At 38.2% G+C, this 19532-nt stretch overlaps 1 long non-coding RNA gene across 1 annotated transcript in view; it reads right to left on the minus strand.

Annotated features, from left to right (window-relative positions):
• LOC133769559 (uncharacterized) overlaps nt 1-19532 on the minus strand; it is a 75049-nt gene that overhangs the window by 15378 nt on the left and 40139 nt on the right. Inside the window, exon 2 of the long non-coding RNA XR_009867209.1 lies at nt 268-323. This is a non-coding gene — a long non-coding RNA (uncharacterized LOC133769559). The remainder of the gene's footprint in view (nt 1-267; nt 324-19532) is intronic.

The raw sequence follows: 19532 nt of genomic DNA on the forward strand, positions 1-19532 counted from the left end.
CAAACCCCATTTCAGGCAGGATTCAAAACCACAGACTCGATGTTGATACCTTCTCTCAGTGGTGACTGACAGTCTAGAGCACTCTATAGTGCTACTTTTCATTAAGTAAGCTTTGCCAAGGCTTTCTGGCAGTTTGCACAGGGCAACTCTAGTAAAAATGTCTCTGAACTGTGAAATATTTGTTTTATGCAAATTTCAAAAGAATTCTGAAACTAAATAAAAGGGGAGGGAAAGAAGGAAACAAATGTGGCTGTCTTAAGTTCTCACCATCAGATAGATTTTCCAGTGGCTTGTCACATCTTTTCCTGCTGTATTTTTGAAATCTAGAAGAAATGAAAATAATTGAGCATCTGAATATTATTAAAATTGAAAGACCACACAAACATTCAAATGATCCCTACATGGCATCATCTCATTCAGAAGTTCATCACTGTTTGGCATGTTTTTGACCCCTTTGTTTTTATTGGTAGGAGAAAAAAAAATGTAAAGAAGAAAAAATAGATTTTTGTGTATCAGACCAATAATCAACTTCTACAGCTACCCTGGCATCTTTAAGACCTTGTACATTTGTAATGCTGAAACTATTAAATAGCAGAATTTAAAGCCTTCTCCCATGGACCTGAAGCCAAAGTCTTTGATCTTGGCAATAACTTGGCTTCTTCCCATCTGCTTTCTGTAGACTTGCTGTGAGCTTCCTATCTTCTGTAGTACCAACAACTGGCTTGATGCATTTTCTGTTACATTCTGAAAATATGTAGTTTTTGCAATTGAGTAAACACAGTCTGTCTGAGTCATCTCATGGGTGAGGTTTAAACAATGAGATGAGATGGCTCAGCCAATTTTGAGTTTTATTTATACATATGATACTTGTAGGCCTAAGGAGTAGTGGAAGACTTGAATACTCACTTTCTCCAACAGGGGCAAACAAAGAAGTTTCTCTCCTTATAGCAGCTTTGTGGGGTATTATTAGGGATCATGGAGAAATTGATGAGTTTGCTTTGCTGAGTGCAGATCCAAGAAAAATTGTTATTTTAAGTTTTTATAAAGATAACTCTTAAGATTCTTGTATTAGAAAGCTTTGAACTATAAATTGGCATTAAAGAACTTGGAACTCAAAAGGGTACTCCTTAGAACTGGGTCTTAGAAAACTAAGAATTCCTAACTGATAGTGAAAATTGGCTGCAAAAGCCAACCAACCAACCAGTCAGCACAGTATTGCCAACCTAAGAGAACAAAACTATTCCTCAGTTTTCTAATTTCACATTTTCCCTCTAAAGAATAAAAATTCAAGTATATTTTCTTTTTTTTAAAGATTTATTTATTTATTTGAAAGTCAGAGTTACACAGAGAGAAGAGAGGCAGAGAGAGAGAGAGAGAGAGAGAGAGAGAGAGAGAGAGGTCTTCCATCCACTGGTTCACTCCCCAAATGGTCGCAACAGCTGGAGCTGAGCCGATCCGAAGCCAGGAGCCAGGAGCTTCCTCCAGGTCTCCCACGCAGGTACAGGGGCCCAACGACTTGGGCCATCTTGTACTGCTTTCCCAGGCCATAGCAGAGAGCTGGATCAGAAGTGAAGCAGCCGGGTCTTGAACCGATGGCCATAGGGAATGCCAGCGCTTCAGGCCAGGGCGTTAACCCACTGCACCACAGCACCTACCCCAATTCAGGTATATTTTCTTAAAAAATTATTTTCCCAACTTACTTAGGTTGAATATTTTTCGGGATAAGGTTAATCATGTTGATGATACACATTTCAAATAGTAATGTAAATATTATGATAAAGTACAGATCTATCCCCCATCTGCCTTCCAAATGACCAGAGAAAAAATGTACTTGAGATATTTTCTTATGTTTTCTTCATTAATCAAATACCTGTCTGACTGAAACATGCTGCATTAGTAGCATAGATAGAATCTACTCTTGAAGGAGTTGCTTGTGACTGGCTTTAGACATAGGTTTTGAGTTTCAATTAATGATTGGTGTATCTTTATGAAAATATCTAGCAGAAAGAAATAAATTCCAAACAGGATCTTATAACAGAAGCAGGGTTAGAAACATTGAATTGGCTATAACCACCCATCCAAAGGACATAGACAAGATAAAAAAAGAAAAAGCAGAAGGTCAAATAATCAAGTAAAGTTTAAAACTCACATGCATAGTATGAAGAAATAAAAAATGAGAAGAGCCAGACCAGACCAGGATAGCTGAGCACCGTGGAAGCCAAGAGCAATATATTTCATAAAGAATAAAATGGGCTTTAAGAGTGCCAAATAGTGCAAAGAGTTTAAAAAAAAAAAAAAACAAAACATAGACTGAGAAAAAGCTAAGGAGATCAGGTCTGGTGACCATTGAATGGCCACTGAATGTTCAAATGAGGGTAGAAAGTATTTTTGAAACTGTTCCATTTGGAAACCAAAACTAGCCTTAGGATAATACTCATTTGACTTCCTGAAATTTGAGTTACAAAGGAAATCCTAATAGTAGGATATATTTGTGTAAAAGTATACTATTTATAAATTATGGATCTAGGAACATCAGTTTATAGATGCAAGATGACTTCACTAAAAGGGAACAACTCCTAAGTTCATTGAACAACTTCATTAAACCAGTTGAAAGTGTAAATATTCTATTTACTGTTCAGGATACACAAAATCTGTTCACAAGCATTTATAATGTTTGTCTATTTTTCCTGACATTTTCTTAAAAGACTTTTTGTGAAAATGAGGACCCTGTTATGTAAATTCTACTATGTCTGGATTCAGAATTTTTTAAACTTGGATAACTGGAATTTACGATTATAAAAATGCCTTTCTGATCCCTAAAATAGTCATGGAATGCATGTATCCCAAATCTTTATATGGCTCCTTTCCACCAGCTCTTAGTAAGCACTTACAGAAGTCAACCCTGAGTTGATTTATCCAATTTTAAAGATCAAGCACAGCAAATTTAAAAAGGGGGGAAGCCATTGTAACCCATAAGCTATACTTTGGAAATTTATATTCATTAAATAAAAGTTTAATAAAAAAATATTTCCTAAGATGACAACAATAGAGACTGATAAATAAAGTAGAAATCTGTATAAGATACAGAGCTACATGTAGGAAAGAATATTTTAATCCAGATACAACTGGAAGGCTTCTCAGAGTTGATAACATTTGAGCTGGGTTTGGAAGAACAATGAAAGATCTGGGCCAGCACTGTGGCTCATTTGGCTAATCCTCCACCTGTGGCGCCAGCACCCCGGGTACTAGTCCAGGTTGCTTCTCTTCCAGTCCGGCTCTCTGCTGTGGCCCGGGAAGGCAGTGGAGGATGGCCCAGGTGCTTGGGCTCCTGCACCCACATGGGAGACCAGGAAGAAGCACCTGGCTCCTGGCTTCCGTAGCGGCCATTTGGGGAGTGAACCAATGGAAGGAAGACCTTTCTCTCTGTCTCTCTCTCACTGTCTAACTTTGCTTGGCAAAAAAAAAAAAAAAAAAAAAAAAAAATCTGTAATTAGTAGATGAATGAGAGGGAATTTTATAAAGGCATAGACTCATGCCACCCACAAGATATACCCTTGTTGGGATGTAGTATGAGGAGCTTAGGGAAGGAATATAGAGATAAAGTATCATCTGCCTTCAGATTTTTCTGTTTGGAACTAGATGTGAAAAAAAAGAGAAATATTTTAAGAAGAAACATAGATTATAGAACTGTACTGGAAAAAGGGACTTAACAGAGAGGGAAAATATGGGTACATCATGACTACGATCATGTAATTAATCCTGAATAATTTCCTAAGCTAAAGAAATAGGTGTGAGGTGTATTCATAGATGTTTTAGGTGTTGCCCAATCAGTATATATTGAAGGAATTCACCTAGTTTGGACAAGGACAGAGGTATGAAATACTGGAAGATTCAGAGCCCTAAAATGTTCTCTGAACTTCAGATCTGATTACTAGAAAATAAAGATGAGAACTTGCTTGAGAAAGTCTAAATCATGAAGGTTCTCAGGTGACATTCTTAGGATCTTGGACCTTCATATGTAAAACTTTAAAAATTTGGGGCCGGTGCTGTGTCACAGTGGGTTAACGCCCTGGCCTGAAGCGCTGGCATCCCATATGGGTGCCTGTTTGAGACACGGCAGCTCCACTTCTGATCCAGCTCTCTGCTATGGCCTGGTAAAGCAGAAGATGGCCTAACTCCTGGGCCCCTGCACCCACGTGGGAGACCCGGAGGAGGCTCCTGGCTCCTGGCTTCGGATTGGCGCAGCTCCTGCTCTTGCAGTCAATTGGGGAGTGAACCAGCGGATGGAAGACTTTTCTCTCTCTCTTTCTCTCTCTCTCTCTCTGTGTAACTCTGACTTTCAAGTACATAAATAAATCTTTAAAAAAAAAAAAAACTTTAAAACTCACCAAAAGGAAACTGATTGAGAAAGGGATTAAAACTGTGATTTAGAAATATCACTTACATAGATTTTTGGAGGGAAAAAGATAGAATGAATGAAGGAACTGGAAACAGTTGAGAGTACTTTTAGGGCAGTTGCCATTGTCCATAGAGGAGATAATGTGAGCCTGAAATAAAGCAATAATTGTGGCAATGGTGATGGAGAAGAGAAAATCTACTTGAGAGATATTTAGAAGATCATACATAAAGTCAGGGCTATTTCTTTGCTGTGGGGAATCAGAAAAACAGAAGGGTTGAAAAATCCTTTTGGATTTCTGGTTTGGATACTTGATATTGTCACTAACTGAAAAACACTCTGAGAGGAAGAGTATCTTACAGAGAAGATGTTAGGCATGGTAAGATAGAAGTTTTTATGATATTATGGCGAAGATGACTTGGATGTAGTCTAATATATCAGTCCATGAGACCAGAGGAAAAGATGGAATTGGATTTACAGGTTATTTATTCAACTCTACAAATTTTATACTACCCATTGCTTCCATAAGTAGGACCTAAAATGAAAAGTCACTTAACCCTCTCTAAGGATAATAATACAGTATTTTAATACAAACCCATGTGTTGGTTATTGGAAAGACTATTTTGAGTAGCTTGGCATGCCTATCATTCTGTTATGGGTACAGCCTGTACTTGGAAAGAGATACCCCTAATATAATCTACAAACTCTGCCAAAAACTTAAGAGCGTTTGTCTGCAGTGGTTTTCTGACTTCCTGACTTGTGAACTTCTGGGATAAATTAAGGGAGAACTCATTTCGCTCTAGGACAAAAGAAAACTATTGAACTAATCCTTACATCATGGAAACCTAGAGAAAACTAGATGCATCTTGAAGAATTAAGAGTCAGGGAGTGAACTGAGAGACCTTTCCAGAAGTCCCATTGTTCATCAAGCAATGCTTATTCAAAAATAAAGCAACTTTCCTTTCCCTTTCCCATCTCCTACTTGCATGACAAGACAATATGTCAAAACTTACCTTTTTGTTGAGAAATGTTTGATTTCCCTCCTATCCTGGGGCAAAATGTTACAGAATTCAACAATTCCAGAGATTTGAAACTTGCTTCAGAACTTTGTTTTATCTTGTACCCAAATTTATACTTTGGCAATGGGAGGAAATCAAAGTAACAACCAATAGAAAAACCTGGCACAATCACGCATCATAGACTTCAGTCGCCTCTTTAAAATATTTTGTATAATTCTGACTGACAGCGAAGAAGTTGAATCTGAGGGTTTGAGGAAAATCATTGGCTGAATTTAATTCTTGTAAGAAGATATTTTATTCATTGATCTGTCTTATATGAGTTGAATTTAAGTCATCTGTATTTTATTCACTTACCATTTTTGTAACAATCACCCTAACTCCTTGACTCTTGGGATAAGATTGTTGCTCAAAATGTGCCCAACAAAATGTAAAATATCTTTATTTTAGCCATGGAAGTTGAAGGAAAAGAGATTGAAAGAATTGCATAATCTTAATCTTCCACCAGAAGTATCTGTAGTACAACTCTCAGCGAATTACTCCTCTGTTGGAGTTTGATTTACAGGGAATTGTGTATTCGGAAGTACACAGGCCTTATCAACTTCCTTGGTATGCCACAGCATTCAGTTTAAAATACACAATGCTCCCAAGAAGATTTAGACCATCACTGATATTGCTACTTAGCCAAGTTTCTAGGCTCTAGAAATAGTTGGCTATCATGTTATGATTAGGCCTGAACAAAGTATTGGGCAGAAAAATTGACATCTCTAAAACTGAGCTCACCAGCTCTGAACTCATCTGAAAGAAATCTGGTACTCCTTCTGTGTTCCTAGTCTCCATGAATGGTGATATCATCTACCTGGTTATCTAGCCAATAGAATGAAAACTCCTATCCTGGAATACAATAAGGGATAGTGTTTAAGATAACAGGTGTTAAAGCTATCATTTATTCTCATTCTCTTAGTGCCTGTGTCTCCTCATCTATAAAAAGGGGGATGATGATGATGATACTTCATAGGAATAATATAATCGGTGAATTCAATATAAGTGCTATGGAAACATTCATTAAATAAATTCCAGTGTGTCATCTGCAAAGCTATATCAATCACTTATACTCTTTGTATACTAAGCTCTTAACTGTTTCCTCTCTTTTCATTCTTGTTCCTCACAATCTGCCCTTCTCAATGCAACATAAAGCCCTTCAATAACTTTCCTTTAACTCAATGACATCTTTTATTCCTCCTCATTCACCTTAATTTTTTTAAGGTTTATTTATTTATTTGACAGGCAGAGTTACTGACAGAGAGAAGGAGAGACAGAGAGAAAGGTCTTCCATCTGTTGGTTCACTCCCCAAATGGCTACTCCTGCTAGAGCCGGGCTAATCCGAAGCCATGAGCTTCTTCCAGGTCTCCCACATGGGTGCAGGGGCCCAAGTACTTTGGCCATATTCTACTCCTTTCCCAGGCACATCAGCAGACAGTTGATCAGAAGAGGAGCAGCCAGGATTATGAGATGCCAATGCCACAGGTGGAAGCTTAGTCCACTACACCACAGTGCCAGCCTCTCATATACCATGCCCCAACATAACATAATATAACATTAAGTTTTTCCCTTTTCCTGAAAAGTGCCCCATCCACTATGTACTCAACTTCTATTCAGTTTCTAGTACCAAGCTCAACTATCCTTTGATGCATTAAATGAATCCCCTTGTCTAACTCATAGTTATTCCCTTCTATGTAATCTCATAACACTTGGCACATCTAATTAACCAAAGTGCCATAACCATTAGTTTTCATTTATCTCTTCTACCAGGCCACAGTTTCCATGGACATCCCCAGTACCAGTTTCAGGACTTTTCACATATTTGAATCTAAAACATGGATAAAATGTACAAAATTTTACTTATATTTCTTCCAGGAGTCTGATTCTACTTTTGTACATTTTGGAGATAGGAATGCAGGGCAATATGCATAATACATGGTTAACCCATGCAGGGATTTATTTCATATGTTTAGGTTAAAGTCCAAACTCTTTATGAGACAATAATAAGTTGGTTAAGTCATGTTTGACTAATATTCAATTAATATTAATTAGTTGATAAATATTTGAATATTCCATAAGCTGTGTTTTCATTTCAGGCAGCAAGTGAAAACATTCATAACTATTTTTATAAAATGTGTGAACTATGACTTGCCAAGACTTATTCTACACTTGTACCTGGCATATACTAAGTATTTCACCTGATTCTACATACAGACCTATGCAGATGTTTCTATAAAATATGATAGTTGAAAAAATACTATAAAGAATAAATTCAAGTCTAAGGTCCCTTAAAGGAATACCCTCACACATAATGAAGGAACAATGAACATATTAATACAGGTAGGAAAAGGAAGAGTGCTAAATATCTTTAAAACTGGCTCTGTTAATTCCTGGCTGAAGGCATTCTTTTTATTTATTTACTTATTTATTTGAAAGGCAGAGTTACAGAGAGGCAGAGGCAGAGAGAGAGAGAGAGAGAGAGAGAGAGAGAGAGAGAGTTCTTCCATGTGCTGGTTCACTCCCCAAATGGCCATAATGGCCAGAGCTATGCTGATCTAAATCCAGAAGCCAGGCACTTTTTCTGGGACTCCCACATGAGTGCAGGGGCCCAACCACTTGGGCCATCTTCCACTGCTTTCCTGGGTGTATTAGTGGGGAGCTGGATCAGAATTGGAGCAACTGGGACTTGAATTGGTGCCCAATGGGTTGCCAGCACCACAGGTGGCAGCCGTACCTGCTAAGGCACAACGCCAGTCCCTGAAGGCATTCTTTTAAAAAATATTTTATTTATTTCGGAAGCAGAGATAGGGAGAGACAGACAAACTGCCTAACTGCTGGTTCATGTCCCAATTGCTGGGAATCTGGGAACCTAACTCAGGTCTCACACATGAGTCATGTACCTAACTACTTGACCCATCACCTGCTGGCTCCTAGGTGCACATAATAGGAAGCTGGAATCTGAAGCAGAATTGAGGCCCCTTGGATATGGGATACAAGTTTCCCAACTAACTTCTCAACCACTGCCCCAAATAGTAAATGATAGTGTATTTTAGGAATGTGATATTTATTGACTATTATAGAGGCTAAATTATAATGTTTCACCTAAAAATGTCCCCCCTTGTTAAATTTCTAGCTTACTGGTATTGAATAATCAATTGTAACTTCATGTTTCCCTAACCCACTTGTCCTTTGTACAAAATCTCCCTGCCTTCCTTGCAAAGCTCTTCAACTTATTAATCAGACTTTTCAGGAAAGAATATTCTCTGTGGAAGGTGCTCATAGAAATTAAAAAATCTCTAATTTTCTTTTGGAAATGAAAGTATACAATCTCTAATATACCTAATTCAAGTTATTCTCAGTGCTATATTGATTCATCTGTTCATTAGCATCTAAATTCATATTTCCTAGTCACTTATGAGAAAAAAATTCTGAGTACTTGTGAAAATCTTTAGCCAAAGTAATTCTTTTCATGCATATCAGTGTTATTGAAACATATTCATCTCTTATCCAATCCTACTGGGATGTTTTTATTTATTTGGAACTTATTTGAGGTCAAATACACTTGCCCATTCCCTGGAATAAATACACTATTTCAAAATAAGGGACTCACCCTTTCTCCTCTCCTGCTCCTCAGAATCGGTACTTCTTTTTGTATCTCTTGAGAATTTCCTGAATTATCACAGAAAATTACTAGTTGTACCCAGTGGAACATTTTTTTGTGCCAATCACAAACTTAAAAATACAGCAAAAGGGTTCATTTTTAGCAAGTTAATCTTCCAGTTCAGTTTTTACCAGCAATTCATTTAGTCAGGGTTTTCTTGAATAATAAAATCCAATGGATGAATAATTAATATTTGTATTTTAAGTCAGAAATTGGCTGTTTGGTTCAATCAAATCTGAATAATAATATATTCATGCTGTAAATTACAAGATAAGCACAACTCTCATTTCCATATCATTGTTTCTAATGATTCAATCAAGTTCCTTAACCAAACTCATCCTTTGGCATGAGGTAAAAATAATCTTTTCATGGAAGAATAGTTTTAAATCAATTCAAGATGTATCTGGATTATATTTTGAGTATACTCAAGCACCTTGAGTAGTCATTGTTCTTGGCAAATCTCTCTAAGCAATAAAATGAACACCACACCTTCATGAAAAAAGGAGAGAGGGATAGGGATAGTCATTGTTTTCATGTCATATTGCTAAGTACTATTAAAGTCTGCTTGTTTGTAGTGGAGATTGACATGTGATAAGAGTATACTTGATGAATACTGAACAATTATGTGTTGTGAGTTGCTGGGGACAAATATTCCAAATTCTCAGCTTAACAAGCTCTGTGTTCATTCATGAAACTAGTGCTTCTTGCAGAATAAGTAATTCAAAACACTTTCTCAATAAGCTAGTATCAGAATATTTTGAAGATATTTAATGATTGACCTATAGATCCATATGGTGTTTATTTGGAGAGAAAAAATTAAAGTATTTCAAATTTCAAAATCATTCATTGCTTTACCAGTACAACTTACATATGGCAATGAGTGCCTTATAAAGTGCGTTTTTCATTCAACTGTTAAATAAGAATTTAGTAGTGATTCCTTTTATATTTATGTATTGTTGATATTTTAAAAAACAGAATGTCATATTTCCTATCATGTTGAAATTGATATTTGTGATTCAATGGTGGGGAGAGGGGTGGGAATCCAATTCCAGAACTCTAAACTCTGCATAGATATAAACTTTGATACCTATGCCTTAGATTTAGAAGACTTTCCAATAGTATTGATCACCCTTCCTATTAAACAATTAAGTCCTAAATATTTGGGCTGAACATCATGCAAATTTACCCTACGGATAGTCGCTGCTTTAGTGTTATAAGCCATAGTGTTTCAGTGAAAAGATAGCATATTATGATTGACAAGATAAGTCAACTCATCAAAAGAGTGACCATTTTGAAATAGAGGACGTAGTATTCATCTACTGACTATACCCAGAAAAGGAAGAATCTTTGAAAGCAAGAAACACTTGTGTGAGGCACTATATTTGAGAGAGGGACAATTCAGCATAATTTCTATGATCATGGGTTTTTGATTGATACATCACAGGATAGGTATTTTGACTTTAAAGTTTATAAACTATATGACTTTTAGAAAATATATTTTTAATCCCCAAGTCAGAAGACTGTTATATATTGATTTATTGATTAAAAATGTTAGGATCAGAGACTCCCAGAAACCTAAACCTGGATTACTTCTAGGAGGAGTGATCAATATTCACTAATTCAGTGTTTTCAGGAACTTAATAGAACATTAAAATTACAAATATATACAGGAATAGAGCATTGTTTTCATGATTATATATAAAATTGCTGTATATTATATATAATTCTTATTATATTAGTATTATATAGTATATAATATCTTATTACTCTTATATTTTTATTAATAATGCATACAGTGGCTTCCAGAGCTGGATGCATTTATTAGAGAACTTTAAAAATATATATAATTGTCCTTATTCCAAGATATTCTGACTCATAGATCTGAGAGTTATCTGGAAATCTCTGCTTTTATAAAACGCTTCCAGGAGATTCTGATTTAGAGCTGTTCAGCCCTTACTCCCGCTTGTGCTAGTTTATGCTAAGTTTTATGTTTATCCATGAAAACTCGAGAATAGAAGTCACCTTCTCCAACTACTGTTAAGCATGAAATATATTAATGGAGCATCAGAGGAAGGATGGGGAGGTGATCACTGTCCTTTCCCCTCTTTGAGCTCTAACATTGTAGTGTTGTCTAATTAGTGTTGCCAATTAGTGTTGTCTATTAAGATGGAATGTTCATTTTTATTTTAGGGCTCTAAATTTTGGAATATAAGTAGTTTTCTAATTTACTCTATTTTTTTCACTGTCACAACCTTCAGGCACTGTACGAGAAACCTCTGGTAACCACATGTGAGACGGCATTCCTTGTGTCCATGCATGCTACTGAACACATTTTCCGCATTTGATAATAAGTCAAGTCTGAATTCAAACTCATTTTATTTTACTACAAAATAGAATCCACCTATAGTCCAATATTTTCCAGCTTATTGTGCTGGGTCAAGATTCCAGAACTTATCACTTCAGCACATTTGTAATTTTTCTTTCTGCCTAGAATGCTTCTTCCTCTTATAGGGAGTTGCACAAATCTTTTCATTTAGGACTCAGCTTAAGTATCATCATGTAAGAGGGACCTTACCAAGCCATCCCAACCAAAGTAAATGCCCAAGTATTCTCTATCATAGCAACCTGCTAATTTTCTTTTCGTTTATCCCTGGCTATAATTATTTTTTAATCTGACACTTATTTATTTATTACGCAGCTTCTATACCAGCATCTAAGTTTCACAAGGGCAGAAACTAAAAATCTTTGGCTTACTTTTTTTTCTGTATTGCCTCACCCAGTGCCTAGTAGACATCCAAGACTGAGTGAATGAATGAATCCTGTTACATTTTGTTTCCTACAATCTTAAACATTACTTTCTTTTTTTTCTTTATTTTATTTTATTTTATTTTTTTGCCAGGCAGAGTGGACAGTGAGAGAGAGAGACAGAGAGAAAGGTCTTCCTTTACCGTTGGTTCACCCTCCAATGGCCGCCGCGGCCGGCGCACTGTGGCCGGCGCATCGCGCTGATCCAAAGCCAGGAGCCATGTGTTCCTTCTGGTCTCCCATGTGGGTGCAGGGCCCAAGCACTTGGGCCATCCTCCAGTCCCTTCCCAGGCCACAGCAGAGAGCTGGCCTGGAAGAGGAGCAACCGGGCAGAATCCGGCGCCCCAACCGGGACTAGAACCCGGGGTGCCGGCTCCACAGGCGGAGAATTAGCCTATTGAGCCACGGTGCCGGCTGCCATACAATCTTAAATTTTACTTTCAATCTTAAACAATGCTTGTTAAAAAATCCTTGGTTTTTTATTTTTATTTATTTATTTGAAAGTCAGAGTTACACGGAGAGAGGAAAGGCAGAGACATAGAGAGAAAGAGAGACGGGGCGGGTGGGGGGGGGTCTTCCATCTGCTGGTTCACTCCCCAATTGGCCACAACAGCTGGAACTGCGCCGATCCGAAGCCAGCAGCCAGGAGCCTCCTCTGGATCTCCCACATGGGTGCAGGGGCCCAAGGACTTGGGCCATCTTCTACTGCTTTCCCAGGCCTTAGCAGAGAGCTGGATTGGAATTGGAGCAGCTGGGTCTCGAACCGGTGCCCACATGGGATGCCAGTGCTTCAGGCCAGGGCTTTAACCTGCTGCGCCACAGTGCTGGCCCCGAATCCTTGGCATTTGAGATGAATTCCATCCCATTTTCAGCATCATCCATCAAAAGATAGGTTGGATCACACTTTGTTAGAAAGAGGGAAAGCAGTGTATTTTGACCAACCTTGCTCAGAGCACACTATGCTCAAATGTCCATGCTATTAAATACAGCATCTCAGATCCTAACCTGATTTCTCATGCCCAAAGTCAGACTATCCACAAAATTTCAAATAAACTTATATGTTTATGGACTAAGTAATATATCAATTTCTGAACTGGAGAACCTTAAAGTTAGATAAGTATAGCTTTGAGATTTTGTCTAGTATCTAAGCAATAGCCTAATATGCAACACAATATGAAAGAACACTGTTTCAAGAGGCAAAAAACATGGGTCATAATCTTTGTTCTGCTACTAACTTGCTGCATGACCATGGGAAAATTTTTAAATCCTCATGGGCCCTACTTTCCTTTCCATAATTATGGATTTGGACCAGTAGACCTACAGATCCTTCCAGCTCTCCATGACCATAACAGTTGAATAAAATCCATCTCCTCTCATTTCACAGAGGGAAAGCTCAAGTACAGAGTTAAGACCTGCCAGGTCACGTCTATTACTGGAAGCAATAGAGCAGACTTCTGCAGGGTCTGCCATAGGGCAGCAAGATGCTGCAGAGTAGAGACCTTTGAATTCAGGTGCCTGATGGTGTCACAACAGTGCTAGGCACTTTAATCTGCATAGCCAATGCTTTCTTATTTGGTGGGCAGATCTACCTTGGAAGCCAAATTGCAGATTGCTAAGTGTGCACAGAATTGTAGCAATGGAGTCAAAGAAGGAAAGGAGGAGGAAGTCAATGAAAGTTTGTTTGCTAAAAAGAGTACAAGACACCTTTCCCAGCATGACTGGTAATTCTAAAAGTCTGATTGCCAAAATTGCTCTCTTGGAATCATGGTTTGAGGTGCTGCTAAAGTTTGTTTTCTGTGACTGTCCTTTTCCATCAACCCATGAATGACTTTTTGGTATTTATTCTTCGGCATTATCAATGTACCTTTTAAATTCTATTTTATTGTTTAAAGGTTTATTTCTTTGAAAGGCAGAGTTACAGAAAGTGAGTGAAGGAGATACACACACACACATACAAGGTGGGAGTGGAAGTGACAGGGGGAGCAGGGAGAGAGAGAGAGAGAGAATCTTCCATCTTTTGATTCATTCCCCAAGTGGCCACAACAGCTGAGTCTTAGCCAGGCTGAAGCCAAGAGCAAGGAACTCTATCAGGGGCTCCCATGTGGGTGACAGTGGCCCAAGTGCTTGGGCCATTTTCCTCTGCATTTGCAGGTGCATTAGTAGGAAGTTGGATCAGAAGTGGTGCAGTTAGGATAGGATGCCAACATCACAGGCAGTGGATTAACCCGTTGCTCCACAATGCCAGCCCCTAATATGCTTTTTAAAGTCAGGCTCTAGTTTTAAAAAAAAATTAAAAAGAAACAGCTTAAAATATTTACAGTGAAGGAGTTTTAATTCTTGCAAACAGCTACACATGCCCTCTGGTGACTAAAAGGTAAAACAAAGGATTAGGGTGAAGCAGCCCAAAGATTAAGCAGGAGTAGAAACCCACTAGCACCAGTGGGCTGAAACTATGCTGCCAAATATGATAGCTGTTAGTCAAATCTGACTGTTGAACACTTGACGTGTTGATAGTCTGAACTGAGATATGTTCAGTGCAAAGTACATGGCAGATTTTGAAGATGTAATATCAAAAAGTAAAATGGCTCTTTATATATCAATTTTTCCATATAACTTTTATATGAAATACACATAAAAATAATATGTAATGGGATAAATGAAATATAGTATTTAATTTTACCTTTTTATTTTGACTTTAAAATGTGTCTGTGACAAATTCTTGATGTTTCTTATTATTTGAGCCCATTGTCTTATCTTGTTCTAACTGCTAATGGTCCGTGAAGGATTTTTACCCAATTCCTTAGTTTATGTCATATGTACTGCCTTTATAATCCAAAGAACTGAACAACAAACCACCTCCCCAAGAATATCAGCTACCAGAGCATTCTTGGGAACCATAAGCCTTATTTCTTGCTGCTTTCTCTCTTTCTGTAATGTACTACCATGTATAGAACCAGTGCTGAAAAAAAGCTGACCACATGATGTGGGTGGATATCCAAAAGCAAAACACACATCCTGGGTCTAAGGGTAAAACTCTCTGGCCTAATGCCAATTGTCATAATGTGTTTATCTTCAAAAAATTTATTCTGTATTTCTGATAATCATAAGTTCATAGAGAAATATGTGTTTGTATTATCAAACAAACATTTTCTAGATAGCTTTCATGTGCTAGGCATTTTTCTAAACAAAAGAATACAAAGATGAAAAGGTGAAAAATATTCCTGTACGGTAGATATAAGAAGACTTAAGTAACCCAAGAAGTCATGACAACAGTGACACAGATAATGAATGCCCTGGGATTTTAGGTTAAGGATCTCCTTGTGCCAGGGAGAGTTTCAGAGAAACTCTGAAGACAGGAACTAGGGCTAAGATTTGAAAGCAGAAAAGCATTAGATAAACAAAGTAGAAGGAAACGTTTTCCAGGAAGTGAAAGTTATATACATAGCAGTAATATGCAGCAGTAAGAATAAATTTATTCCATATTGAAGCAGAATGTTATAACCAGGAAGCTCAAGTCTTTAAGAATTATCTTCATCTATATGAGACCCAGGAGCAGTTTCAACACAAATTGAGGGCCCTTTTGTATTTGACTAAGATTTAAAATATGACTGAAAAGTTCAGCTTGTTGGGAAGTGTTGTGAAACTTACAGATATTATCTGATTACAGTGTGGCTCCCACTTTCCAGCTTCCAACGGATAATGACTGACCTGTTCAGTGTTGAGTCTTGAGGCATGGCCCAAAGTCGACACTCAGTGATTCTGTGTTAGGCAAATGGATGTCAGCAAAGAGAGTGATGAGTGGATTCAAGAAAAGTATTGATTCAGTGCTTATCTATCTATTTCAGAATGGGTTTCTTGAAATTAGAAATAGAATTAGGCAGTTATGTTCTAATTATTAGAATTCCCTTCAGAAATTTGGACAGTATATCCCCCAGGAGAATACTGTTGGGGAATCAGAAACTCAGTGATGACAAAATTTATAATATAAATGTCACGACTCATGCCTTTGTAATAGTTTTTTTTATGGTTACATTCATTGAAGACTGCCTTCCTTAGGCACATTTGGATTGGATTAAAAGGCACATTAGATCTGGTCCTGAGTTAGTTTTTCAGAGACCAGATACCGCAAGCCATGGCTAGTTCACTAAATTTTGAGACCTGAAAACAGATAAATTATCATCACAGAATCCACAGCATCACAGGATTATCGAAAATCTCATGGAAACAGCATTACATGAGAGAGGGTTTTGAGGAGGTCTCACTCCATTCACTTGGGAAGTGTTGCTATATGTCAAATACAGGCTGTGTGTTCATCTGATATTCTACCATATGGAGGCCATGTGGCTATTCAGAGTGGGTGTTGCCTTTAGAATTAGCCAATGCTGGAGCTAAATCCTGAATGTAACACATGTAACTCTTTGAGATTGAACTAGTGATGGGAATAAACATATTACATCATAGAGTTGTGAGAATTCAATGAGATAAGCCAAGTGAATCCGTTAGCATAATGCCTCTCACAGAGAAACAGCTTGGTGAAGAGCTTGTTCTCAGAACAGTAGAAGTCCACCTGTGCCTCCACAAGTCTTCAGTTTCCAAAAAAGAACCATCTCCAGCCACACTTGCCACCCTCACTGAAAATCTGGGAATTCATTCAAATTACATACATTTCTATTTTTTGTGTCTTACCTCAAACACAATCAGTTCGGCCCTCTTTTACTCATTTGGATCTTGGCTTTACCTCCAAATTATTTTTGTATATGTTCCTTCCTCAGATTACTGCCTATTGCTCTGACTCTGACTCTAGGGTCACCCATTCCTGTTTTGCTTCACTGACAGGGTTTTGCTCTGTGTGCCTTCACTTTCCTCAACTAAGTTTGCTCCTGCTTTCTACCTCCATTCTCCTGATGCCTCAGAGTGTGGCCTTCACACTACTGCAGAGCTAAAGCATACTTCAGAGAGAGAAGACAAAGTAAATAGTCTCAAATCTCAAGAATAAAACACTTATATAAGATTGTTTTCTAAGAGCAGCTTTTGACTGCAGAAGGGAGTGACAAATGAAAAAGATACAGCATATGGTCACTGTACCCTGTATACAGAAAGAAAAGCAGGAGAAGGGGCTTCAGGCAAGGGGGGCGATACACAAAGCAGAATTCTCTACTATCCTATCTGGTGATTGTGACAATTAATGTCTGATCTAGTGGTAATTAGTATGGCTTAGTCAAGAAGTCGCTTCACCAGAAATATCTTTATCTTTCAAAACGCCCTCTATTTTTCCACTTTTGGAAATGGAAAGAGAAAAGTATTTCTGTGGTTTCTCAAATCCTTGAAATTGCAGTCTGGGTGCAAATTTTCAAAGTGGTTGCTGCCAAAGTGTTGCTTTTATAATCCCAGAACCAGGCATGTAGCTTTAGGGAAGCTAGGGATCTGGAGGTGAGCCATGGCAGGCCCAGTGCCAAATCCTGGACTTGTGATGTCTTATGGCATTTACAACTCACCACTCTTCATAGAAGGGGATAAAAATAGAATACAGTAATGTAAGGAGCCACCCTAATCAGAGCATTGCCTTACAGTTGGGATATCTGCTCTTCTATGGGAAACCACATGGCTGGAATGTTAGTTTAATTCAATGTGGAAAAGGCTGGAGGGAAACTAAGTTGTGATTGAAATTTCCACTTCTCATGTCTTACATACAAATGATGTAAGTTTGAAAATCTTTCCCTATTTTTCCACATATGCCTCCCATGGTCATAAATACCCTGGAGGCCATTGGCAGCATTAAGCTTGACCACAGAGTAAAAGTTCTTTTCCACAAACCATAATCCACAATCTTTTCCCCCAGTACCTCTTCCAAATTTTATTTCTGCCAATCACCTTCTTCCTCATAGTCATAATACTACAGGAGTTTCTCCTTACATCCAACAACATAGGATAACTATTCCCTTCTAACAAAATATTTAGTATGTTAAATAGTCAACATGCCTAGGAGGAAAATTAATCAGTATTAGTGAGATAGAAAAACAAGTGTTGTTATTCTATATTAATGTAATCAAGAAAGGTCTCTAATAAGGTAACTATTGAACATATAATTGAATAAAATAAGTGATATTTGGAATTTGTAGAAAAAGGTTATTTCTAGACAGAGGAAACAATCAGTGCAAAGGCCCTGAGGTGGCGGTGTGAGGCTTATAATCCAGAGTAAGCAAGAGACCCAGGATGACAGGAGTACCATGAATGAGAAGAGTAACAGGGAGAGACAGATCACCTGTAACTTTATAGGCTTAAACTCTAAGAAAGACAAGAAACCACTGTAGAGTTTTGAATAGAAGGACATGATAATCCTGTCTGTTGGGAATAAACTACAGATGCTATTTGACATACAGTGGACTTATATCCTGATAAATGTACCATAAGTTGAAAATGCAGGGATGAGCGTTTAGACTGGTGGTAAAGATGCCTGTGTCTCACATCAGAGCATTCTCACTCTTGATTCAAACCTGCTGTTAGTACAGACCTTGGTAGGCAGCAGTGATGGCTCAAGTTATTGGGTTCCGGCCACCTCTGAGGGAGACCTGGGTTGAGTTTCTGATTCACAACTTTTTTTTTAATTAAATTTTAGTTTTGGTTTCTTAATTTTAACAGATTCATTATTGTTCATAGATTATATTCAGGTTTCTGAGGAATCTCCAGACTGACTTCCATAGTGGCTTTACAAGTTTGCATTCCCACCAACAGTGGGTTAGTGTCCCTTTTACCCCACATCCTCACCAGCATCTGTTGTTGGTAGATTTCTGCACCTGAGACATTCTAACAGGAGTGAGGTGAAACCTCATTCTGGTTTTGATTTGCATTAGATACAATTCTAAGAATTTAATGATATCACCTTCCTCCCTCCCTCCTTTCTTCTGTCTGCTTCTCTCCCATTCATCCCTGTACCCCTGCCTCTCTCCCTCTCTCTCTCTCTTTTCTTTGCTTTTTGTGCTTTTGAGATAACATATTTTTAATTTATATTACAGTCAAGGGTTTAATGCTTCACTTAATAAGGAGTTCAACATTAAAAAGCAAAAAGACACAAATTTAGTGTAAATATAGTCAAGGGCTATAAATAATAATCAAATGGGAAGATGACCATTTCACCCACATACAACAAATTTCCAAGTAATCACAGGTCATTACAACTATAGTAGTGTAACACTTGGCCACTCCTCATTCCTGGCCCAGCCCTGGCCATTGCAGCCACTTGGGGAGTAAACTGCTCCTTCACTCTCTGCTTCTCCCCCTCCTTCTACCTCTCTACCTCTTAAATAAATTTAAAAACTAAACCATGGGGAGCCAGAGCTGTGGCTTACTTGGTTAATCCTCCACCTGTGGTGCCAGCATCTCATATGGGCGCTGGGTTCTGGTCCCGGTTGCTCCTCTTCCAGTCCAGCTCTCTGCTGTGGCCCGGGAGGGCAGTGGAGTATGGCCAAGGTGCTTTTGCCCCTGGACCTGCATGGAAGACCAGGAAGAAGCACCTGGCTCCTGGCTTTGGATTGGCGCAGCGCCGGCCGTAGTGGCCGTTTCGGGAGTGAACCAATAGAAGGAAGACCTCTCTCTCTCTCTCTCTCTCTCTCT

The sequence above is a fragment of the Lepus europaeus genome, chromosome 11 (assembly GCF_033115175.1).
Source record: "Lepus europaeus isolate LE1 chromosome 11, mLepTim1.pri, whole genome shotgun sequence".
NCBI lineage: Eukaryota > Metazoa > Chordata > Mammalia > Lagomorpha > Leporidae > Lepus > Lepus europaeus.